A 25,550-nucleotide genomic window follows, 5' to 3' on the forward strand; every position below is an offset into this window, starting at 1 on the left:
AGGAAATTTGTCGTGTGTGTGTGTGTGTGTGTGTGTGTGTGTGTGTGTGTTGGTTTTGCTCAGGGAAAATATTCAAGGGAATTTTAGATTGATGCTGCATGTTAAATGTATGTTCTGTGTAGTTCTGTGTACATGGCTCTCAATAAACAGGAGGGGCTGCTTACTTTAGCTGGGAGACAACAGAGAGAAGAACAATGTCAGGAAGAAATGAAATATTGTACAAATAAACTTTGGGTGGTGTAAGTGGTAAACACAACTCTTGCAAAAAATTGAAATTGGCGAGTGGGGCTAGATCCTAGGAGGATCTGTTTTACACTCTTGCCGATATTAGACTCATAAAGCACAGCTCTGGTCTTGTACAGAAACCTTATTTGGCTTTCTGTCCTGGACTCCGGTAGTTTGTGTAAAGTGTTCATCTTGGGGATAAGGCTCCCCAAGACCAATTATCATTCCCCTTCCTGTCTTATCTCTATTTTTTTTTTAACCTGGACAAGCAACAAATCTGTCATCTTCACCAGACCCACATTGTCCTGTTTGGTGTCACATGGGTTCCTTTTCAGCCCCAGCTCTCCATCTTATCTGTATAAAATGGACACTTGCCTAGTGCTCACTCCCTTCTGCAAGATGCCCTATTGATCCAATCTTCAGCTTTCTTTTTTCATTTTATATTACCATCATAGGTGTTTTGCACTGTATGTCTGTGCACTATTTTTCTGCAGGGCCTTTGGAGGCTGGAAGGACATGGAACCTTCTGGAACCTGAGTTACAGGTGGTTGTGAGCTTCCATGAGCAGCCGGTGCTCCTAACTGCTGAGCCATCTCTTCAGCCCCTCTCTTATATAACTAACTGGTCTGACTTTCCTTAGGGGTCCTGTTTACAGCAGTGGAATTTACCTGTTGTGGGTCTTCACTTAGCTTTATAGTTGCAATCTTTGGTCCTTGTATTACTCTACCATCTAAGCTATAATTTTCACAATGGGTTTTGGTCATCTGATTCTATTCTTTGTAATATTTGGTACAGAGCGCTGTGAGTTGTATTAATGAATGTTGGTAGACATTGGTTGAATAAAAGCCAGAGTACATTGTGCAATTAGAACAGCCACGCTTGAGACTTTCTCAGAGTTTGGGATAAACTGCTTTTACCCAAGGGAGACAGCTGGAGAGAAAGGCAGATAGCACAGGAAGGCACCTCTGTGATGGGGCACTAATCACAAATCTGCCTCGGAGAATAAGCGTGTCTCCAAAGGCCACCTCTGCCCTTCTCCGGAGGGTAGCCATCCCCGGTGCCAGGCAGAAATGCTACAAATTAAGGAACAAATTTCACACCCTCCCAAAGCCATAGGAATGACATCACTTTTGGCTATTTGGCAACAACAAAGGTGTTATAAACACAAGATGCTTATGGTTTCAGTTGTGCAAACAGCTGGGACAAAGGACTACGGCCAGCCACACATGGGAAAGATAATCACAAGCATAAAGTTGCAACAGAGGTCTTTCTGGAAATGCATTCTTGCATGAAGTTTCTGTAAAGCGACCAGGGGTACATCTGGAAGCAAGATCTTGGGCCTGAAGAGTGCTGAGCCCCCCACTCTCCCAGACTACCCTCTCCCAGCCTCAGACAGTCATGGCCTCTTCAGCATTGCTAATTTCTTTGCCCAGCCCTCACCCCATGGTGCAAACCTATGCCAACAAACACACTTACTCTTTTCCTTCCTGGGGTTGGATATACCGAAAAGAAGGAGCTTGTCACCCTCATCCTAATGAGGTTTAATAAGGATCAGGAGAAACAGATAGGCCGAATAGATGTTTATTCAGGGAGAAATAACTTACAACCTAGACAGATGAACACCAGCAGGTTCCTGGTCCCAAGGATGTCTCCGGATGTGTTCCTGTCCCCCTGCTGCAGGCAAGAGAGATCCGGGAGCCCCCTCCTCAGACTTAGTTCCCCTAGGTAACATCTGCCCCTGTCTCCACCCCCAATGGGTGTGGTCTATGCCACAGGTGCAGACAGAGTGAATACTTCACTATAATTCCCCTTTTAGTCTAAAGATTTAGGCTTGATACAAAACTATATACAAAACAGTGAATAACAAGTGTGCTCTAAGAAAAGGAAAACTGAGAACATACAAACTTAAGAGCTACATATCTAGTCCTAGGATGAAGGCAAAACAGGGTTTACAATAGAGTTGTCCTAGGCTGGAAAGCTTAAGTCTAGTACCTAATATGTCTAACTAGGAAAAGAGAATAATATTTGTGATAGTTTAATCTTCAACCTCATCAAAGACCTGAGAAGGAAAATAACAATACTAGGGTAGCCAGGAAGTGTGGATGGGCAACTTCCACATGGTGCAATGAGGACAGAAACAGCAGGCTACCTGGACAGTCATCCAAGGTCTCACAGTAGCATTGGTACAGCCAGTTTTAGCTAAGGCCAAGAGTACTTGACAGACCACAACAAAAGCAGGGAGGTAAAAAGGCTGTCTTACCCTGACTTGGCAAGGTTCAGCAGTCTTCTATGTTTGTTTCCTGCAAGCACATAGGATTGCATGCCCAAATCAGTGATCGAGGTGGGGGCAGTTCTTTGCCCAAGAGGCCATAGCTGAAGCAAAGATGGACTCCAGAAAGAGCGACAGCAGTGTCGAACATATTTTTGAGAAAGTGCATGGTGCTGTCAGGAGCAATAGTGTGTCATTGTTAAGAAAAACCCTAAACCATTTTAAATGCCATATTCTGTAGGTCTTTGAAAGGTTTGAAGAATGCCTATTTATCTCAAATACATCTCTACATATCTAGAAATCCTAAGTAACTTAACTATAAGTTTTGACTATTATAGGTATCTATCTAAAATCTGTACTAAATTATACATTACATTTCTAAATGAGCTATATAAACACAATACCTAAACAAGAGGAAAAAATATATATCACAAAATTTACCTTAAGTTGTATCAATAAATGAAAATCCACTCCAAGACAAAGTATTTATATCTATACCATAATCCCCTTTTTACCTTTAAAGAGATTGGTTGTGGTCATTAACCATTTATAACATTGTTGACTGTGGTTCTTAACCGATAACTGCTGTGTGATATATTTTGCTATGCTAAGGTTAAAATCCTTCTTTTTATTTTAGATACAAAAGAAGAGATGATGGGAGATGTTTCTCTTATTAGTTAATGGATAAAGCACTGTTGGCCAATAGGAAAGCAAGATAGGCGGGACTAGGAGACTAGGAGGAAAGAGGAAGAAGTAGGGAGGGGTCAACATGTAGAGACTTGAGAGAACAGAGGTCCTGGCCCTCTCTCTGATAAGATTAGACCATGTAGAAATACTTAGATTGATAGAAACAGGTTAATATTTAAGACAGAGCTAGTCAATAAGAAACACTAGTAACAGGCCAACAGCTTTATATCTAATACAGCGTCTCTGTGTGTTATTTGGGGCTGGCGCGGCGGTGGGACAAGACCAGCGGAAAAACCTACTCATAACACCCATCCTGTGTATGGAGTGGATGTGTGGAACACAGTCAGGCATGCAGTAGATTACTGGGTGATAGTATCAGCTGGAGCCTATGAAAGCGCTGGGCTTCAGAACCCAGCGCTTTCTAGTTTTACATCTTTTATAGTTCTGCATCTAGTGGGCTGATACTTTTGTTATTTCCTTTCATACTCTGTACAGTGATGATGATAATGATGAAGATGATGATGATAAAGATAGAGCCAGCATTGTTGTTTACATTTCTAGATTCTGATCCCATTACTAAATCTAGGGAGTAGAAACATAGATAAGTTCAAGTGGGTGGGTGGGTCCTCCTCACTATTGCCGTCTACATGTTTTTCTCCCCTTCCTCTCCCATCTCTTCTTTTTCTATGCCCTCTATTCTCATCCCCCCCTGAACTTTTGTGTTTAAAAAACCACTAAAAATGTGCTTGAAGATTAATGAAATCACAGAAGAGTTCTCTGAATGAACAGGAGTATTAAGGTATAAGTCTGTAGCGAAGGTATTTGGATGTTGACTGAGTAGTTAGGGGAACATATGACCTTCCGGCTCTTTTGATCATCTGGTACCTCCTCCATCCTCCCTGAGCTGTGACTCATCCCTCATCAAAAGTTTCCTAGCACCCAATGTGATAAAGCCACAGTAAGAAGGAGAGGGGGGAGGGAGTGGAGGGAAGGGTAAGGAAAAGGAGGGGCTGAGGAGATAGGGAGAGAGCGGATATGAAAAAATGCACGACTCCCTCAGATAGTATGCATAAAACACTGTACACTGGCCAATGGAAAGAATGTTCACCCTAAACTTCTGAAAGGATGTCTGTCAGCGTTAGACACTTCTGAACAAGTGAGCTTTGTGAAATCCCTGAAGAGTATTATGTAAGGTAAGGAAGTAATTCTGCAGAATTTTTGGTTTAGAGTATGATGAACTGATTAAGTAACTGAACTTTACTGAGTCAATAGTCATTGGTTCAACTAGCAGGTACTTGGTCAGACATGAAAAGCATTAGGTTGGGGGAAATTAAATGGTATAAATTATATAATTACATCTAATAGTCTACAACTGAGAAATGAGTCTTGAACACCAATTAGGGCCAGCTGAACTGAATATCTCTGCTCTGTCAGCCTCCTTTACATCAGCTTTTAACTTGTTAAGAAGATCATCGGCCATTTTCATTCTTTTCTTCAAACTAATGAGGACTCATGCGGCTGTGAAGTCAGCCCAGTTTGCCCTGTGGATCTAATAGGGATTTTCCAGTTCTACTGAGCAACAATTTGACTCTGATCCCAACCTGGAAACAGGGCTTCTTAGATCCTCTGGGCACCAGATATCCATCATACTCTAAAGATCCCAGAGGGCTGGGGATGCAGTTTATTTGGCAGAGTGCTTGCCTACATGCAGGAAGCCCCGGATGTGATCTCCAGCATTGCACAAACCTGGCATGGTGTTAGGCAAATACTAGGAATCTCAGCAGGAAGCCAGCACTTGGGAATGGAGGCGAGAGAGTATCAAAACTCAAGGTTATTCTCAGCTACAAGATGAGTTTAAGAGTAGCCTGTGATATATGAGACCCTGTCTCAAATCTCTCTCTCTCCTTCTCCCTCTCTCTCTCTCTCTCTCTCTCTCTCTCTCTCTCTCACACACACACACACAAAGTAAAAATAAATGGTCCTGGAAGCACTGACCTGAAAAATACTGAAGAATTGAAGCGGGTGATTTGAACCAATATTAAATATTACATTGTTACAGAGATTTAATTCTTACAGTGGGAAATGAAAAAATTGAAGCGCTTGGTTCACAACCACAGTGAACTTGACAGCTAAAGACTGATCCGTCCAGACACCATGGATGGATCAGGATGCCTGAGCTCTGTGCGTGATGGAAACTGTCTTTCTGCTGTTCTTTCCTTCAAACATTTCTTTGACTGTTGGTTAGGCAGGGCTCATTGTCTTACTGTTTGGGATCAGGTGTCTGTGTGTTCTGGCTTCAGTTCTTGGAGGTTCAGAAGCAGGATTGGATGAATTTTCTTTAGAAAATGTCAAACCTAGGAACAGGGACTCTTTCTTAGTTGAGGCATTGTCTCCACCAGGTTGACCTATGGGAATGTCTGCTAGGATTTTTTCTAGTTGCTAATTGATGTAGAGGGCTCAGCCTAAAGCAGGTGGGCCCTGGCTATACAAGAAAGTAACTGAGTACTTTCCTCTCTGGTGTTCCTCTCTGGTCTGTTTCAGGTCCTATCTTCAGATTTTTATCTTGAGTTCCTGCCTTTGCTTCCACAGGCAATGGACTAACATATGCACCAAATTCACCTTTTCCTCCCCCAAGTTTCTATTGATCATGGTGTTTATCACAGCAACATAAAACAGACTAAAATGGGAAGTAGATGACTAATTACTTAACAAGCCTGGCCCAAATTAAATGAACAACAATTCTCAAACAATTGCTTTTCAAGGAATAGATTCAAGATAAACCAAATGAGCTCATTATGGTCTTAAATGAGCAGGTGGACTTTTTTTTTTTTTTTAATAGCAGCGTTGTTAAGATGCAGTCCACATGATATAAAACGTGTCCTTGCAAAGTGTACACCTTGTTAGATTTTAGTATACTCACAGCAGTCATCAGTATTGTGTATTTTTGGAGTAATCATTCCCTAGTCAACTCTGTATCCAGCACTATTTGCTTTCCATTTCCTGTTCTCCATATCCCCTGGCAGACATCAATCCACTTTTGTTGCTACAGGTTTTGTGTTCTGGCCTTTTATAAATGAATTCTTTCATTTAGCATGTTTTCAAAGCTTATTCATGTTGCAGCATGTGTCAGGCTTCCCTTTTAATTGTTGTATATTACCTATCTGGGTATACCAGTAGGATAATGGATGATGGACAGAAGTGATGAGAGAAAACATCTTTTTTTATTTTTTCCCACTGTTAAAACTATGCTGTTAGCTGTGGTGTAGTGTCAGTGTTTGTGTGTGAGTGTGTGTGTAAGGACACCATGAGAGAAGACATCTTGTCACCTTCCTGACTGTCACCATTTGTGACTCTGTCTCTTTTCCCTCTTTTTCTCTCTCTGTGTTTGTGCAGCATTATGTGTAAGTGCTTTTGAGTGTGGGTGTTCATGGAAGTCAGGGCTGACATTGGATGTCTCCCCCAAACACTCTGCACCTCCCTTTTGCAGATAGGGTCACTGAATGAAGCTGGAGTTCACTGATTCAGTTAGACTAGGTGGGCAGGAAGGCTCGGGAATTTTTCTGTCTGTTGGCCCATGTCTAGGACCACAGCTGTGTGTCACATTTCCTGACTGTTTACATGGGTACCGAGGATCTGAACTCTGGTGATTTAGTAGATGGAGATAGTTTTAATGGTCTTTAAAGTTTTTTTAAATATAATAATTTGTATTTATTCTTGGAGAATCTCATGTGTGTGTGCACATGTATTTTGATCATACTCACCCATTTCTATCCATTTCTAATACTTTCCAGGTATCTCTCTCTCCATCCTTCTATAAACTTAATGTCCTTTAATATGTTCTTTAAATCATGAGGGCGGGGGATGGTTGAGCTACTAGAGGCCACACCCCTATAGAAAACTGACTCCCTCCTGTAGCAGCTAGCAGGCTGTTAGCTCCTCAGCTGGGTGGAAGCTTTTGTGGAGCTCCTCACCATTCAGGGATGTTAACTGGCTTGACCTTTTGCAGACCTTTGTGCAGCCATTGTGCTGTGAATTCATGAGTTCAACGGTCCTGTCATGTCCAGAACACACTGTCCCTTCCCCATTTTCTCTGACCTTTGGTTCCTTACACTCTTTCTGGCCTTTTTCCTATACATTACCTGAGCTTTTTAGGGTGGTAGCGTGGTATAGACGGCCTGTTTATGGCTGAGTACTCCACAGACACGCATTTTCTATGATTTGATCAGCTGTGAGCCTCTGACTTAGCTGCCATCCGTTATACAAGAATCTTCTGAGTAAGGCTGAGAGATGTGCTGATGTATGGACGTAAAGGTACAAGCATCTTTACAGTTTGATGCTGTGCCTGTTTTGAAAACCATTAGTAGTTGATTCTCCTGTAGGACCTATGAGGTTCCTGGCTATGTGTTCTTGGCCAGATTTAAAGTATCAGGCACGAGCTTCCAACTTGGGGTGGACCTTGAACCAAACCTGTTGCTTTCAACCATAACATTCCCACCACTATTGCACCTCTGGGCCTATCTTTTCTGGCTGGACATTCTAGCTTTCAGTGTTAGCATCCTGGTAAGACTCTCAATGCCTTTTCTCCTCAAGCCTGAATAGAACCTCTGATACTTAAAGCTAGCCAACAGGGATGAAGTTTCCCAGGTCAGTTCCAGCTTGATTTCCCCATGTCTTCTGATCAAAGTGTATGATATCTTTAGCAGTAGGATCTGAATATCAACAAACTTCATAATTTCTATTTGACTCTTTTAATAAAAATCTGTTTGTTGAAATTAGCTACTTTTATGCATGACATTTACAGGCATTTTCTTTAGTTTTATGATAGATACCTTTAGGTTTTTGAGCAAGTAGTCTGAAACTATATGAAATCAATATGTTGGCTCTCTTAAAGGCAGTTTCTATTGTTTATTTCTCTTTGTATTTAGAATATACTTTTTTTATTATGTGTTCCATTCCTGTTGTTGAAAACTGGATTTGTTAAAGTAAAATAATAAATACATAAATATCAGTGTTAGTACCTTTTCTTGCTGTGACCAAATATCTCATAGGAAGTGTTGTGCAACTGTTTGCTCTTATTTGAAACACTTCCCTCCTGTGGGAGGAGGGAGGCTCATAAGACTCAGAAGTAAAGGAAACACAGAAGGCTCAGAAAGCCAGCAAATTTAACAGGACTTAAAAGGCTTTTCTCCATGTTCATGTAGATAGAAACAGTTGCTGAGGACTCAGTTTAGATGATTTGCAGGCCGATCCTCAGATGAAGCATTCATACTCAACGCTGTGATGAGATTTTTGGTGATCTAGATGTCTTTGACTCACCCTTGCTTCTATAATACCTTATCTGTACTCCTTCAAGTCACCCCATAAACTCCCTGGCTTATTAAGCTCCACTTGGGTGGAATATTTTCTTTGATTGGTCGTTGGTGTTTTATCTGGGCAAATCAATGTTTTTATTTTTTATTTTTCATGTTTCCCCAAGGAAAGTTACTCAAGAAGAAGCAACAAGGAAGGAGAGATTAATTTTGTCTCATAGTATAAGCGATGATAGTCTGCCATGGTTCGTGGCAGGGAAAGCATAGTGATGGGTGGTCTGTGATGGCAACGGTTTGTCAGGTCTTTGCTCACATCTCAGTACACCAGGAAACAGGGACAGAGCAGGAAGCAGGATTCTGGCTGGAATCTTGGATAACCTAAGTAAAGGGAGGGAACTGAGCAGCAACCTGCATTCATCGCTCTCTGCTTCCTGATTGTGAAAGTGATGTGACCAAGACCTTCAAGGTCCTCTTGCTTTGATTTCTCCGCTGTATCAGACTGTATCCTTGAACTGTGAGCCAGAGTAAACCCTTCCTCGCTTCCACCATGGTGAATGGGAAATAAACTAAGATATCGGGCTTCAATGAGGTGGAGTCCCCACTCTCCCCTAAAGTGTGGGTTCTTTTCTATCCTGGTCCTTTATTTAACTTCCAGGGTTCTGACACTGTTGATTTTTGGATGAGCAATTAATTGTCACTGGTTTTGGTTTAGAAGCTTTAGACCTGAAAGTTGCTTAGTGGGTACAGAATCAGAAAAGTGAAAATACTTGTTGCTGAAGTGTTCTGGTTGAACCATCTGGTTCCCGTCTCTTCTCTGCAGAGATTGACACCCACCTCTGGGGGAATGTATCTAACACTCAGGTAAGCAAGGACTGCCCCTAGATCCTTACTTTAAGCCTTGAGATCAGTGAAGAAGGAAGTGTGCGTTGGTGGAAACAAAGCTGAGTGGATGTGTCAGCCTCGAGCCTCGGGGAAGCCAGGAGTAGGACAGAAGAAACTGCGTGTGTGTGTGTGCGCGCGTGTGTGTGTGTGTGGGGGGGGGCTTGAGGATTGGCCGGTTGGTTCTGAGCTCATGGCTGCAGACTCAAGATATACTCTCTGTATGATCTTGAAGTGTGGCTCATGAAGTGCAGCATCAGCACTACCAAGACCACGTTGGAAACACAGAATTTCAGGTTCCTCCGCAGACCTGCACATGGAAATATATACTTTATGACAAGTAACCTATATGCACTGTCAAGTTTGATAGGTACATGCCTTTCGCATGTTATCCTCTCTGTGGTTGTTCAGGAAGGTTTGTTTAACCTAATGTTGATTTTTTTTTTAAATCTACTTACATTTCAGAAATACATTACCCGATTTCCTAAAACTCCAGAGACTACTGATCTTTGTAGAGTATTGTCCTTCTTTCTAATGAAGATAAGAATTCAGCTTCAGGAGTTTCAGAAGAGAGGGAAACTTGTGGTTCCCGGTGGCCTGACAGGGCATTATTTGACTTGTGTTTTGAGGAAAGGAAGAGAAGGGGGTATGTGTATACCAGCCAGATGAAAAATATGGGCTTACTTAACTGCAGGGGGAGTTGTTGATCAAGCACTAGGTTTTTAAATGACGGGTGTTTTGAGAGGATTGACTATGTCTTGCTTAGACATCTATCTTCAGCAACAGCGTTGCTGTATAAATTTGTTGTGAATGGAATAGTGAGAGGATGAGTTCAGTTAAAGGTGAGAGTTTATTTAAGACTTAATGGGAATAGATAGGAATTACTAGAATGTGCTCCGATGGCGGAGACTTCAAGAGTTTGGAGGAGTTTGTGTTTACACTCGTTAGATACTCTTCACGGGTCATGCTGACTTAGGGAGGGGTTATTTGAGATTGTTATTAGATAATGACTAAGAGATTAAACAACCATGTCCAAACTCCAGAAAAAAAAAGCCTTTGGAAAGTTTCTTGTCTCTTCCATGTATCATGCATGTCTCATTTGAAAGAGAATATATGGTAGGAATTAGAAGTCATGGAGGAAAGAATGTGAAGAACATTGACAGATGTGAGTTATACATTTAGACTTTTCTTGTATTATAAACCCTTAAGGCAGGGGCGATGCAATGGTATTTGCACATGACTACAATATAGCAGATATGCTGGAAGGGAAGAATGGGGTTAGGTGCACCAACAAGCAGTTGTTTTATAATTTTTAAAATTGTATTTATTTATCTGTGTGTGTCTGGCAGTGGGGGCCTGTGCCATGGCATGCATGAGGAGATAGATCCCTGTGCCATGGCACACATGAGGAGATTAGAGAACAACTTTCAGGAGTCAATTCTCTCCTTCCACGGCATGCACCCTAGGGATTAATTCCAGCTATCAGTTTGGATTGCAAGTGCCTTAAGCCACTGAGCCATTTTGCTGGCCCCTGTGCTCATAGTTTTGAGATGAAGGCAGCTTGAGGGAGGACAGTTGTGACTGGAAATCCCAGGTGTTATAAAAGAGAGGCATCTAATCAAGCACTTTGGCTTTTTACTAAAGAGAAAGAAGAGAGGAGAAAAGAGAACCTAATAATAGCACTATTTACTAATCTCTTCAGGCACCGGTGAGAACTAAATGAGCTAATTCTTGTAAGTTGCCTAGCAAAATGCCTGGTACCTGGCAAGCACTCAATAAGTGTTAGTGAATAGCTCTTGTTTCCTGGAAAGAGGGACCTCCCAGTTTTACCCAATAGCCTCTCTGTTCTTCACAACCAACACCCAACTCCGGTTCTCTTTGTCATAGATGCTTAGTAAATTAGTAGTGAACAGATGAATGGGACTATAGCTCAGTGTTGGAACCAAATATGTTGAATCTAAATAGAATTGTATTTTGCTTTTGATATCTGTTAATACATGATCTCTTAGTGGAGAATTATAGGGAGGCAGTTGTTGAACTCTCATCTACTCTCAAATGTCTTCTCCTCCCATTTCTGAGAGATTTTAATCTCAATAAAGGATCCCTGGGAGCCAGTTCCTATGTGTCTTGCAGCAGGTGCTCTGTAAAGTATCCGTATTATTTGCTGAACCAATGGATTTGAGGCCTATGGCTCCAACCTCTGAGCAATGCTATCCATGAGATACTCTCTCTTCTCTACAGTGTTTAATTAATCTCTTTTAAATAGTTGGTCGTCTTTGAATGACCACTAAGGTGTGTGATACAACCAGTTTAACGAGCTGTGTCTGGATGTCTTTATCTTATGTGGCTGAAAAATAGTCAAATGGCATTTGTGCATGAGCTTCAAACTAGACATTTATAGACAGCATGGTTGGAAAAAGGGGGAGCAATTAAATGGTTTGTATTTTTAGTTCTGTTGATTTATCTATCACCAAAATAAAATATTCTTTAAAGTAGAGGTCAGAAACTTAGAAAGAGATATGTGCATGACAAAGCTCCAATGAAACCCATTATTTTGTATGCTAGCTTTAAAAATAATAATAATAAAAAGGAACACAGAATTCAACAATAAGGAGAAAGAGAATTCATTTCAAAAGGGTGAGCAATGTGAATAAACATGCCACTGATATAAAAAAAAGTCAGGCGCCTTCTCCACACCTGTCACCACGGGACAGCAAGCTGCCATGTGGAATTAAAGCTGCCAGGTGGCCTGTGCTCTCATGGCTGGAAGTCTTTCATTCATTCGCTCATTGCTTGGTCTTCAGATCCGTAAACAGCTGCAACTGTGTTTCAAACTGAAGGCATCTTGAAGGGTCTTACCAATTTTATATTACTTGGTCTCCTTTGGAAAAGTCTATGGAGATGTGAAGCACAACTGGCCTTTCTGAAGGCACTGGATATTTAATTTAAAATGGGCTTGCTTGCCTTTTTACCTCTGAGTCTTTTCTTTAGTGCATGTTAATGACAAGTCTCTGGAGGAGATTTGCTACCAAGAGTTTGTCCACGGCTGGGACACTTTTCTATACCGGAACCACTGACTCACCAGCAAGATTAATCAGACACACTTAAGAAAGAACAACCTAATTTAGGTCACTTTCGAGGGACTGGGAAGCCACCAGTAAGTGCCCTTCAAGTTCATGTCATGACGGATTGCAGGAGATGGAGGAGGACACACGGAGGAAGACATGGGCTAGGTCAGGCCATGGGATGTGGGCTGAGGAAAGTGGCAGTCAGGGGTATGGGGAACCGGGCTGGGGGAGGAGGCTTGTTCCTGCTGAGGTTGAGTGCTTGTAGCAGGCTGTTTTCTCACTAATGCCTTTCTTAAGCATTACTCATAGCTCCTTCTCCAGCCACTTGCCAGAAGGAGGAAAACCAAAACCAAAGCAACAACAAAACCCCCAAACCCAGCATTTTCTTTGGATGGTAGCAACATTGCCCTAAGAGAGGCCTCCCTGAGAGAGCAGGTAAAACCGAGCCATAGGAAAGAAATACAACGGATACTACTGAGTCAGTCTTTATTTCATGGCAGATGCCTTCTGTGGGTTATCTAACTCAGTCCTAGACAGTTGCAGGCACCACAGTGCTCATTTTGCCAGATAACAGGGATAGTGTGTAATTGGGGGATGTGGGTGTCACATGTCTTCCATCCCCTGAAGCCCGCCTTCGACATTTCACCAACTCTCCATCCAAGTCTCATTCTAGAACTGGAAGGAGCTTCAGAAAGTCATTGAAGTTTGCAAGTGTGTTGAATCTCCTCGGGACTTTAGAGAGATAATAATTTGCTTTGTTGGGTAGAGATGTGTCACTGGGCTTGGCGGAACGACATCTAGTCTAGTTGGTTTTGGATGATAAGATACTTGACCTTCTGTGATACATGACTTCCTGTTCATTCTTCAAATTCTCACGTGTGTGTGTGTGTGTGTGTGTGTGTGTACATGCGCACACACATTATATATTTACATGTGTGTGTAAGTGCCTTGCTTGTGGCCTCTGCACAGAGGCCAGAGAAAGAAGTCAGACATCTTGGTCTATCATTTTATTCTTATGAGATAGAGTCCATTACTGAACCCAGAGCTTACTGTTTTCCCACGGGATCATCAGCAAACCCCAGTGGTGCCCCCTCGGGGCTGGGCTTACAGGCACCTGTGGTTGTGGTTGGCTTTTTACACCAGTGGGGGAGGCTCTGAACTCTTGTCTGTCTCAGAACAACCTGGCTGCTTTGTTTAGTGCGTTCAAACTTTGCCGCTGGGCTGATGGTGGTTCTGTTTCCAGTGGTCCACAGAAACTGCAAGTCTCCAAGATGCACATGAGTAAAAACTTAGCAAACTGTGTCCTGTGGGCTGGATCTGGATGACAGCCTTTGTAAATAAAGGTGTAGTGGAACATGGCCGTGCTTATTTACGTGTGTACTTCCTGTGACTGCTTTTGAACGGCGCTGCAGAATATGGGCAGAACAAAGCCTGGAGGCCCCTGAGGACTAGAATATTTGTTCTCCGGCCTTGTTCCGAACAAGTTTGTGACCCCTGCTGTAGTCACCTAAAAGATTCTGAGAGGAAGCAGGCACATGAATGTAGAAAGAGTGTGGTGTCACCCAGGCAACCCTACTAGGAGGTCTACAGAAGGTAATAGCTTCTAGGTGACCTTTGTGCTTGGGAAGCTAGAAGGGAGGGTTTTCTTGTTTGCATGCTGAAAAGACTCCAGAGGGCAAGGAGAGAGGTCCCTGCCAGGAATGTGGCATCTGCCTCTCAGTCCTGACTGTGGAGCTCATCCAGCCGCGTTTGGAGACTGTGACCACGCAGCAGCCAAGTGTGGCAGCTGATGTTTTATATTCCCTCAAGCCCTTCATTTAAAAATAAACTTCGTAGAGTTTTTTTTTTTTTTCACGGCTCTTTAAATATTCTGTTTTGAAACATTTAATTACCCAAGTTATTTATATGGAAAGGTCTGATAATATTTCTAATGTGAGTCTGTTATTTGTGCCTTTTACTAAATTTTATCTTATATTAGGGGATGGGCTGAAGTTGGTTTCTATGGCGACACTCTCAAAGCTGCAACAGTCCCTTTATGGATGCTGAGACTGTAGTCATTCTGGTGGGAAGGCAGCGCGGGGAGTGGGTGGTAGCCTTTTTATTTTTACTTTAGTTTTTAAAGAAAGCCTCTCCCACTTCCAACCTCTTACATTCATCTATTTTAGACTCTGTGGCATAGGGTATTGGGTTGAGACACAAAACAGGGAAAACGTGTCATCCATTCTTTCATTAAATACTTGTAGTCCCTTATGCTCTCTGAAGGGAACTCTACTTTGTATATATCCTTTCATTCGGGGTGTTGATTGATTTTCTAAACTTTTACTGAGACCCGCTTTCTAAGTAGAGATGGACAAGGTAGAACCCTTATGTTTGCTTTCCCTTTAAACTTCAAATAGCTCTAAGTCGTTCATTGGCTTCCATTTAATTCACTTAAAATTTGTTGAGCACATGCTGTGTGCAGAGCTTCATGCTATCATACAGAAAGAAAGGAATTTATAAGAGAGGGGCTTTTATGGAAGAACGTTTTCTCGGGCAGCACAGGTGACTGCTCGTACTGATGCAGAAATGGTTAAAATAAAATGTTTTGGATGCTGACACAGAGGTATTAAGCCACTTAGCCCTCCAGCCTGTGAATCAGGGGGAAAAAACATTTTGCAAAGAGGTGACATTTGGGCTGATTTGAAGACAGATGGGTATTTTACAGTTAGGGGTGTGGGTGTGGGCAAGGGTCTATATCGCCTTCCAAGCAATCTGGGCCAAGAAGAACAAAGATGAAGGGGTAAGGGAGTCCTTGGCTACCTGCAAGAGGACTAAAGAGCTGTGTGTATGGGTGATGGAACATCTGGGTATACAGGCTGGGCCCTTCATGTCTTGGAGACTAGAGTTTTGATTGTGAGTCACTGGAAAGTTTAGGCAAGAGAAAAGTTTGAGCATTTTTGTTGTGAAAGAGCTTCCTGCTGATAGTGTATGAGACAGATTCATAACGAAGGGATAAAAGGGAGTCCCTTGAGTTGCATATGAAAATTTGGAGGAGACGGCAAACTCTTTGGCTGAGCTGTATAGTAAGAAGATAGAAATGCAGGTCTAGAATGGAGAAAATGCGTAGGTGGAAACTGATAATCTAAGAGGAGGGGAAGCCCAGAGCCTGAGTGGACTACTCATCATCACATCCCTTTGTGCCTAGCTTGCAATGTCACCTTTATTAAAATATTAATATTTTAAATGTGTTTGGTGTATATGTGTGTCCTGGTTAATTTTTATTGTCATTAGATACAACTTGGGAAGAGGGAAACCTCATTTGAGGGATTGCCTATAAGCATGTCTGTGGGACTTTACCTTGGTTAATTGATACAGGAGAATCCGGTCCACTGTGGATGGCAACATTCTTAGGCAGGTGATCCTGGGATGCATAAGACAGCTAATTAGTAAGCCTAACAGTGAGCCAGCAAAAATTATTGCTTTATAGTCCCTGCCTTGAATTCCTGCCCTTATTCTCTCAATGATGGACTGTTACCTGCAAATGTAAGATGGAGTCAATATTGACTTCCCAAGTTGATTTTGGTTAGAATGTTTTATAAAATTACTTGAAAAGATCCTGGGATAGAAGTGAAAAGAAACAAAGATAATGTACATTCATGTGGAAGCTAGAAGAGTCTCTTTTGTTGACACTCTACACATTATTCATTGCTACAGGGTCTCTGTGTGATTCCAAGGTCTTCCTGGCTCTGTCGCACAATGCTAGTGTTACAGTCATGTGAGGACATGCCTAGATTTTTACATAGGTGCTAGAATTTGAACTCAGGGCCTCATGCTTGAATGGCAAGTACTCTTAATCACTGAGCCATCTCCTCAGTCTGTAAGCGTCATAATTTTAAAGAACTAGGTTTTGAAGTACGGATGTGATCAAAAGGATTAGAGTTATTTTCGACTGATCTTAGATTTAGAACTATGATTAGATAATCCTTGAGATAACCAAGTTTGGCATGTGGAATGTAGAGCACAAGACAGCTTTGATCTTCACTCCTTGTCTTTAACCTGCACAGTGAGGCATGCCCTGCCCTGGCAACTCTGGCCATTCACCTAGAAAACATCACATTAATTCAGCAACGGAAATACCCAGTGTTCTGCAACAATGAAAGCCCTGAGGCGGATTTAGATTCTAGGCTTCTTCCCTCCTTGCTGTGAGCTCCTATGATCCTGCCGTTGGAGGTGAAGAGTGTCCCACTTCTCCCTTTCTACACGAGGATCTCACCCGTTCCCTTAATGTGCTGGCCTCTGTTGCAGACCCCCTTCGGACCGAAGTTGGGCAGGGGAAGAAGAATTTTTAAAAAAGTGAAACTGTAGCGTTCTTACCTGGCCAGTTCTTACTGATGATGTGTGACCTGGTGTCGGAGCTCTCTGATCCAGTAGACATTTGAGTTGACTTCCTGGGCTACTTTGCAGATCTGCTGAAGGTTTCATAGCTATGGTTCCCTGAGACAAGGATAGTACATTGCTATCCCACCTTCAGTTTGCCCAATCCTGTGGCTCCTGATGACACTTTTGAGGGCAAACATGTGATGACTGCCTCTTGGATATGGCTTATTACTTGTACATGGGGGGCATTAAGCATTCTTGATTTCTTCAAGCTCTGGTCCTTCTTCAAAGCAGTCAGTGTGACCATTCCTCATACTAGGTAAATCAGATGCAAGTTGGCTTGTCTCCTAAGCTTCATGAACTGCCAAGGGTGCAGAAGTCCTTTCTCACCACTTTCAAGCTTCTGTCTCTTGATCTGAAGTGAAGAGATAACCACTGCTCTCTCTGGTTTGAGGATAATTAACTCTCACAAAGTCTCTAACTCCCTCAAACAACTCCTTCCCCAAACATCAGATTCTTTATCCTCTTATACCCATTGTGGGATAAAGGAATTATGAGTTCTATAGTCAGTTGGCATATTTGTCAAATTTTAAAAATGGTCTCGTTCTTTTCTGAAAATACACCAGGTCTTCCTTAAAGCTTCAGAGGGGGGGATAGTCATAGAAATATATTATTATACAAACACAATCCTTCTGCTTTAATTTCTTTAAAACACTTCTGTCTACTTGGGGAATTTTGTTCCATGGGTTCAGAATTGGTGACATCCAGGGATGCGTTGCACTGGATGGCAAGGGTAGATATAGGCATCTTGATAGAGATTGCATGTATACCTTCACCAGAGACATGTTTCCCTTCTTGGGCTACCACTGCACGAGCAGTTCTACATGTCACAAACACTTAGTTTACAATGAGTGATTTCTGCCTATTCCACTAATGCCTCTCAGCCTGACTCTATAGCCCAGACTTCTTCCTGGGCAGACTTTTATCTGACAGTCTGACAGAATTCTTTTATTAAAATACCACAAGCTTAACATGCAGGGCTTCTCTAGACTCAATTTCCCACTCCAAATATCTATTCATCTTGATATCATTTCTCTTTAGTTTTAATGATCGGTCCCTAGAAATTCTCTCTGGTGGCTCAAATCAGAGGCCAGGCGTCACCTCTTGTATTCTTAAGCCATAACCTGTTAGCAGTTTGGTGGTTTCCATGACCACCTTTCAGACTAGTGGTTCTCTTTTTTCTTTCTTTCCTTTTTTTTTTTTTTTTTTTTTGGTAAGTATAAAAGGCTATTCTGGACCTCAGTAGGATGGAAACAGTCTATCGTGGGTGGCTTGAGGCTGACAAAGTGTCCCCTCTCTCAGCACTTTCATTATCAGTCACAGATCACAGGTGACCCCTCTCCCAGCTGCTTTCTTAGTTCAGATCTCACCATCTTTTGCTTGCAATAATGCACTTTAATTAGACAGAAAGCATGCATGTCCTGGAACACTTCAAACAAGAAGGTAGCAAAATGAGATTTAGTAAAAATATCACCTAATCTTGAGATTCAAGATAATGGCTCAGCTTATTTCCCACTCCACACCCTTTGATATTGATGACTTTATAGGCTTTAAATAAGACTTGTATGCCATCTTATCCCATTTTGTTCTGCTATAACAAAACCTCCTGGGCTGGATAACTTATAAGCAACAGGAATTTCCTGTTGTTTCCACTCCACAGTTTTGAGGGATGTGACGTTCAAGGCTAAGATACCAACATCAACTATGGTCCTTTTCCCTTTGGGATAACATGTCAGAAAGGTTCACCTTCTACCCCCGTGGCAATCCTTTCTCTAAGAAGGGAGCTCTTGTGGCCTATTCACCTCTCAGGGGTTTGAACACTTCATGCTTTCACAGTGGTAGTTAAATTCCAACCATGTACATGGGTGTGTTGGTACTTGGAGGCCCAAGATTGATTTTGGGAATGGCTCTTCCAACTTATTCAATGATGCAGGGTCTCTCTGTCAAACCCAGAGCTTGCTCATGTGGCTGGTCAATAGCCAGCTTGCTCTGGGGAAGGCTTTCCTCAGTCTTCTGAGGCTGGAAGAATTACAGGAAGGTCATCACACCTGCTGGGCATTAATGCAGCCTTTGGAGATCCAGACTCTGGGCCTCATGTTTAGGCAGCAAGCACTGGAACCCCTGAGTCATCTCCTTAGCTCCCAACTGAGCTTGGCAGGGGCCTAAAACCAAGTGGACATTCAAACCATAGCATGATCACTGACATGTGAAAATCTGAGATACACAGTTCTGACACATGGGTCTGACACGTGTCCCTCAGACACAGAAAACTTTTCCCCAGAAAATTTCTCTTTCCTTAGCGGTGGTATCTTTCCACTTTGTTTCCACGCAGCTAGAGGCAGCCACTGTTTTCAGGGTTTCACCTTAGTTTTGAGTGTTCTAGAATTTTCAGTAAGTGATTGTGTTTGTGTGTGTGTAAAGGTGTATACTTGTGCATGTGGAGGTCAGAAGTCAACTCTAGGTAATGTTTTTTTAGAATCCATCACCTTTACCTTTTGAGGCATTGTCTCTCATTGGGACCTGGTCCTTGTTAGTTAGACTAAACTGACTGGCCAGTGGGACCCAGGGATCAGCCTTTTTTCTGTCTTCCTGGAGCTGGAACCACAAGTGTGTGTCACTACATCTGGCTTTTGTGTTTTGAGAAACTTTGGTCCTAGGGATCAACTCCGTGTTCATGCTTGCCTTCGAGCACTCACTAACTGAGCTGTCTCCCTCGTCCTTGGCAATGGGAGTTCTTTTGTGTCTAATTTCTTTCTCCTAAAGTAATAGCGTAAGACTCACTCAAACTGCTTCTCCAACTCGTAGTCCATTCCTTATTACCACTGGGTAGTGCTCTGTTATATGAGTAAACCCAGGCTGCTCAAGACTTTCCTATAGAGGGGGATTTTGGTTGTTCTGTTTGCCTATTGTGAACGAAGCTGGCCTGAACATTTTTGAAGCTTTTGTAGGCACGTTTTCGCTAGTGTAAATATCCTGAGGTGGGATTTGGACTAAAAAGGCTGATCTGCATCTTTACTTTGAGAAGAAATTGCTAAAGCCTTTCATTTTACCAGCAAAGTGCAAGAGGCCTGGCTTGTGCTGGCCACATCCTCACTAGCCAGTTTAAACTGTCACAAGTCTCCAAAGATTGATACTTTCACTGCGGTTTTAGCTTTCATTTCCCTAGTATGTCAAGCTGCTTTTCATTGGTCACGCTATTTTTTCTTACCGTTTCTTAATTTAAAATTTAAATTATTATTTTATTGTATTAGTATGAGTGTTTTGCCTACATGTGTATCTGTATATTGAATGTGTGTCTGGGGACCATAGAGGCCAGAAGATGGCATTGGATGCCCTGGAATGGAAGTTACAGAGACCTGTGAGCTTCCATGTGGTTTCTGCGAATTGAACCTGGGTTCTCTGCAAGAGCAGCCAGTGCTCTTGACCACTGAGCTATCTTTCTTGCCCTGATTTTTTGGCATTTTAATTGTTTAAAACTCACTAGTAGTGAGTTTCAGGACTAAGAAAAATTCTAGACATAATTTTTTTTGGGGGGGGTGGTGTTCACTGAATATTTTCTGTCAACCTGAATCATCCCCATCCATTTCCTTAATGTTATTTTCTAGTAAGTAAAAAAAAAAAAAAGTTTTACTTTTATCACATTGCCTTTTAGCATACCATCTGAGAAATCAATATGTATTTCTAAGCCAGAAAGTGAGTTTTTTCTCTCCCTAAAAGTCTTATAGCTTAACTTGTGTAATCAATCCATGATCCACCTAGAATTAAGTTTTTGTTCATGTTGTAAAATAGAAATTGAGGTACATTCTTTATTTTAATGTATGTCTACTGATCTCAACATGATTTGTTGGGAAGTTCTTCCCTGCTTTATTGGCGTGGTAGCTCTGCTAAAACCCCATCAACTGCAGAGTGTATGCCAATTCCACACAGGATGTAAGATGTCTCAAAGTACTGTGGTACATACTCTCCATCTTCGTTCTTTCCTCAAGACGGTTTAAGTTTCCTTCATCCTTTCCATTTCCGTTTAGTACAGAGAACTAGCATGTCAGCTTGCTTTATTACTTTAAATACATTTTTAATTAAACTATAATGACATTACTTCTTCCTTTCCCTTTCCTCCTTCCCACGCCCCCCAGACTGACAGCTCTTTCTCTTTGATTAGTATTGTTTCATGTTCACGTGGGAGAATCAGCTCTCAATTTAACAGCTGTACTTGGGATTCTGCTGACATCATATTAACTCCAAGTTTACACATGTAAGTTTCTGATTTCCAAAGATCTGAAAGAAAAGATTCAATAAAGACTTAAGAGCTCATTCTCTTTCTGGAATTTTGCTAACATTTATTCCTTCTGTCTATATTTCTGCCATTTCTGAATTCATCTGTCCCCTCATTAAACCCAGGAAACTGGGGTGTCCACAGCCCCAGTTAATAGTGTCCCCAGGCAAGAATCTGCAAACTTACCAATTTTTTTCCCGTGTAATGTCCCTTTTGATAGTAGCCTTTGCTCTGGTTTTTAACTGGCTACGGGCACTTTCCAATGCCTATAAACACTTTTTCCCCCAAGCCAAACAGCATCCAGCTTTATTAAAGATTCTTTCCATAAATAATCATGCTATTTCAGGCACTACATGGCAGACAATCATTAACAGTTTACAAGAACTTTCAAACTCCCTCCTTGTATGGGCTACCAATATCAGAAAGCCACTATAAAATCTGATGAACTCTTCATTCAGGGCTTTGGAGAGGGGAAGAGCTTAGAGTGAGGGTTGACATTTCACATTCACAATACTGTTTAACAACTTTTCACAAGCCGACCCTGACTTTCAGGAAACGAAATGAAAATGGCAGAATTATCAAACTGAAGATCCACAGTCTTTTATAAAAGGGACCATGCTCTTTTGTGGACACTCGGTGATGTCTCTGCAAAGTCCAGATTGTCCAATCCACTGGCAAAACCACATGTTAGGGGGTCAGGTTCCAACAGGCCCCTGGTTTTAAGGGAGTTAAATCTATGTTGATGGTACAAGGGGGAAGAGCATGTAAAAATGAATTTAGAGTTTCCCCACACAGGGCATTTTGTGCCATGGCGGCCACATTTGTCAACATCAGGACGTCTCTCCTGAGCCAAGAGGTGTCTTTCTAGATTGTCAGGGAGAGATGTTTTCCATCAACCACCATCAATCCAGCTTAGGAGACAGTTTGATTTAGTGACACATGTTCCTCCCCTCTAGAAACAATGAAGTGTTCTTTCTGTGTGCTGACAACATAGCTTAAAAATAAATAAATAAATAAAATGAAATCCTGCATTTTTTATAAAACTTGATAAAAAAAATGGTTTTTCTGAGTGTACATTCACCGGAAATGCACAGTCATCAAAAATGCACACACCTCACTTGGCATTTCCAGCACCTACAGCTTTCTGTGCCTGGTCTGTTTTGGTGTCTCCGTTTTCTGCAGGGCTGTTCACATCCTTGCCAGCATCCGCTTTCTCCTTCTTCTCCGTGGGTACCTTCTCTCCCCTCTTTGCAGGGGCCTTTTTAGCCCGGGCTCTGGCTTTGGAGGAGCAGGTTTAGCAGACAGCCTTGTGCGTCTTCTCTGTGGCCCATCCTTCCCCTTGGCTTTATCTCCTTTAGTATCCCCTTCAGCTTTCCTTTTGGGCATGGTGGTAGCGGGGGACATTGGCGCTGAACTCAGGGGTGCAGTGGTCCTTTAAACAGCTTTTAAAGACATATTTGGAGCTGTGAAGAGGGCTTAGTTATACAAGCATGCCAGCCTGGATTCATATCCTAAGAACACATATTTCTCTCCTCTGTGTCTCTGGTTGCAATCCTTTTGTGTTCTTGGGACACACTCTTCCCTGCAAATCTCCCTTCCTTGCTCTGTGTTGGGACCTGACAGAAGTTCTTGTACCTCCCTCTTGCTTGCAGCCTGGCTAACCCTACAATTCTCCAGAAGTCAGTTCAAAGGAATAGCTTATTGGAGGAAAACTCATCTGTGGGGTTATTCACACTTTGTTATTTCCCCTCCTCGGTGTAGTTTATTATTACACCCCATAACTTGTGAATCGCCTCTTCTTATGTGTAGGGTCTCTGACTGTCTACCTTAGTTACTTGTCTGTTGCTGTGATAAGACACCATGACCAAGGCAACTTATAAAAGAAAGCGTTTAATTTGGAGAGCATGGTTCCAGAGGGCAGTGGAATCCATAGTCTCTGTGGTGGAGAGTATGTCAGCAGGAAGGCAGACATGGTATTGGAGGAGTAGCTAAGAGCTTATAACTAAGGGTGGGTGGGACGTAAAAGGAAGACTGGGCACTTAAAAACACGTTCTTTTATTACCTGAATAAACCGAAATTAGTTTAACTGCCTGGGGGGGGGGTATGGAGGAGAGCAAGTTAAAGGTAGCTGCCTGCCACATCCGTCTAATGAATTCTGAATTCGTAGCTGGTATGGTCCTTTGTTTGACGATGTGGCTGTCTCTAGCTAATTGATAGTTCCATATCAACCATGATTTAAGACAGCAAAACAGATCAATCTGCACTGGTGATTCACACATCCCATTAACAAGCACCGGGCTCTGTGGTGTGCTGTTCTTTGCTTCTTCCGTTGAGGGTATGTTTTGGGGGCTAGAGAGGTGGTTTAATCCACATTCAGTGCCTCACGGCGTTTGCTGCTCTCCTGGAGGACCCAGGTTCAGTTCTCAGCATCTACACTGGGTGGTTCACAACTGCCTCTTCTTCCTGGGGTATCTGACATCGTCTTCAGACCTCTGGGGATACCTGTACACGTGTGTGTGTGTGTATACACATGCAACAGACACGAAATAAAACACATTTTTGTTGGTTACACAGTGTTTATTTAATGGTGTGTGTGTGTGTGTGTGTGTGTGTGTGTGTGTGTGTGTATTATTTATGTGCACCATGTTTGTGTTGGAGTCCGCAGAAATCAGATGAGTAGTCAGATTTTCTGGAACTGGAGTCATAGATGGTTGTGAGCTGCCATGTGAGTGCGGGAAACAAAACTCAGGTCCCCTGGAAGAGCGAGTCAGCCCTCTTAACTGCTTATCCCTATATGTGGCCGCATATCCTCTTACTCTCCCCGAAGCTCAGTGGATATTGCTACGGGGTGGGTTTTAGGGGAGAAACTGCCAGTTCACAATGTTCAGGATGATCAGGACTTTATTCAGCTACAAGTATGTACACACATCCTGTGTTACCTGCACTGATGTGTGCTTTAATAGCTCCTAGAGATAGAAACTCCAAGGCAAACGGGAATGCACGCACGCGAATTCTACAATTAGCTTAGAAATATGGTACCATGGATATAATATACCCCACCTTTCTGGTCAAGGACAGCGTGTAGGCAAGCAAGAGGTATCACTTGAGTGGTCTGGGTGGGCATTGAGGAAAGGCTGGTGAGTCAGAGAGGGGCCAGCGCTTGCTTGCCCAGGGTGAGGAGTGTCGGCTTGGCGTAGAAAGAACTCCGTGAGCACGGTTCCCTTACTGTCCTCATGAGCTTGTAGCACCTTTCCCTGAGAAGCCATGATCAAGACTGCTCAGCTTCATCCTGAAACCGCTCCCTGTCTTTGTGTGAGATGAGATAATGCTCTTTGGACACGCACTAGCATTAAAAGTAGGGGGTGGGGGGGGGGACAAAACACAGAGTGAGTCAGAGAACTGCTTGTGAGTCTTGAGCCAGCTGTGTGCTACACAGAAGCAGCTCCAGGAGACCTGCCTGGGAAACCCGCTGAATGGAACACTTGAGGCTAGTTCAGAGATGCTCATGGTGGATGGGCTCCCTAGTTTCTGAAGAAACAGCTACCAATAATAATGGTCCCATGATGTCACAGAAACCATGACTCTTGCTTCCCGTTCGGTTGTGATGGCCCACCTCCATTTCGTACGGGTCCACAGCACTGGGGCCTGGGGAGGGAAGGAGATCACTCAGCGGAGGGGTTGAGGCAAGCTGGAGCTGTGGTCCCACCCGGCAGCCATGCCTGCCCGCCAGCAAGATGGTCTTGGAAGAGGTGCCACTTGGTAAAGGGACCTGAAAGCCCCTGCTCCTGCTGGCAAGTCAGACATGTGGGACTGCTGGAGAGGAAAACATCCCTGGACTGGGCGAAGGTTTGAGTTCCTGTCTGTCTGTCTGTCTGTCTGTCTCTGACTCTGTCTTTCTGAAGGGAGGAGGGAGTAATATGTGTGTTCCCCACACATGAACATGGGCAGGGAACATGCACAGCTTCAGCAATGCACAAAGAAAGCAACCTCCTAGTTTTATTTACAGAGGGAGAACTTCAGCACCGGAGATGTGGCCCATGGGAATCCCGTGGAAGCCTAACTTTCTGAGAGAATCTCCCCTCGACTGACCCATGTGAGAGTCTTATTGAAGAACAAACCTGTCAGGGAAACAGCAGCTAACGTGATTTCCTCTTTCCGGTGTGAAAACATCTCTAATGTAATTTCATGGTGCTCAGATTATCCACAACTTCTCGAGTCAATATAGAAACCTTTATAGACTCCAGATGTAACATCCCCCGCCCCCTGCCCCGTGGTCTCTAGGGAACGCTGTAAGGACTTCACTGCTTTTGTTCTGAAAAATGTAACATTTTGTGTGTGTGTGTGTGTGTGTGTGTGTGTGTGTGGTGTGCATGTGGTGTGTGGTGTATGTGTGTGTGTGAGTGGTGTGTGTGTGTGTGTATGTG

The 25,550-nt window shown here is 42.8% G+C and overlaps 1 protein-coding gene and 1 pseudogene across 1 annotated transcript in view; one reads left to right on the forward strand and one right to left on the reverse strand.

The window, feature by feature from the left end:
- The window catches only part of Dgki (diacylglycerol kinase iota), a 421,628-nt gene that overhangs the window by 42,334 nt on the left and 353,744 nt on the right, over positions 1 to 25,550 (forward strand). The gene's annotated exons all lie outside the window — the stretch shown is intronic.
- On the reverse strand, positions 22,241 to 22,512 carry LOC127214278 (non-histone chromosomal protein HMG-17-like; annotated as a pseudogene).

This window comes from Phodopus roborovskii, unplaced genomic scaffold (genome assembly GCF_943737965.1).
Source record: "Phodopus roborovskii unplaced genomic scaffold, PHOROB, whole genome shotgun sequence".
NCBI classification, from domain to species: domain Eukaryota; kingdom Metazoa; phylum Chordata; class Mammalia; order Rodentia; family Cricetidae; genus Phodopus; species Phodopus roborovskii.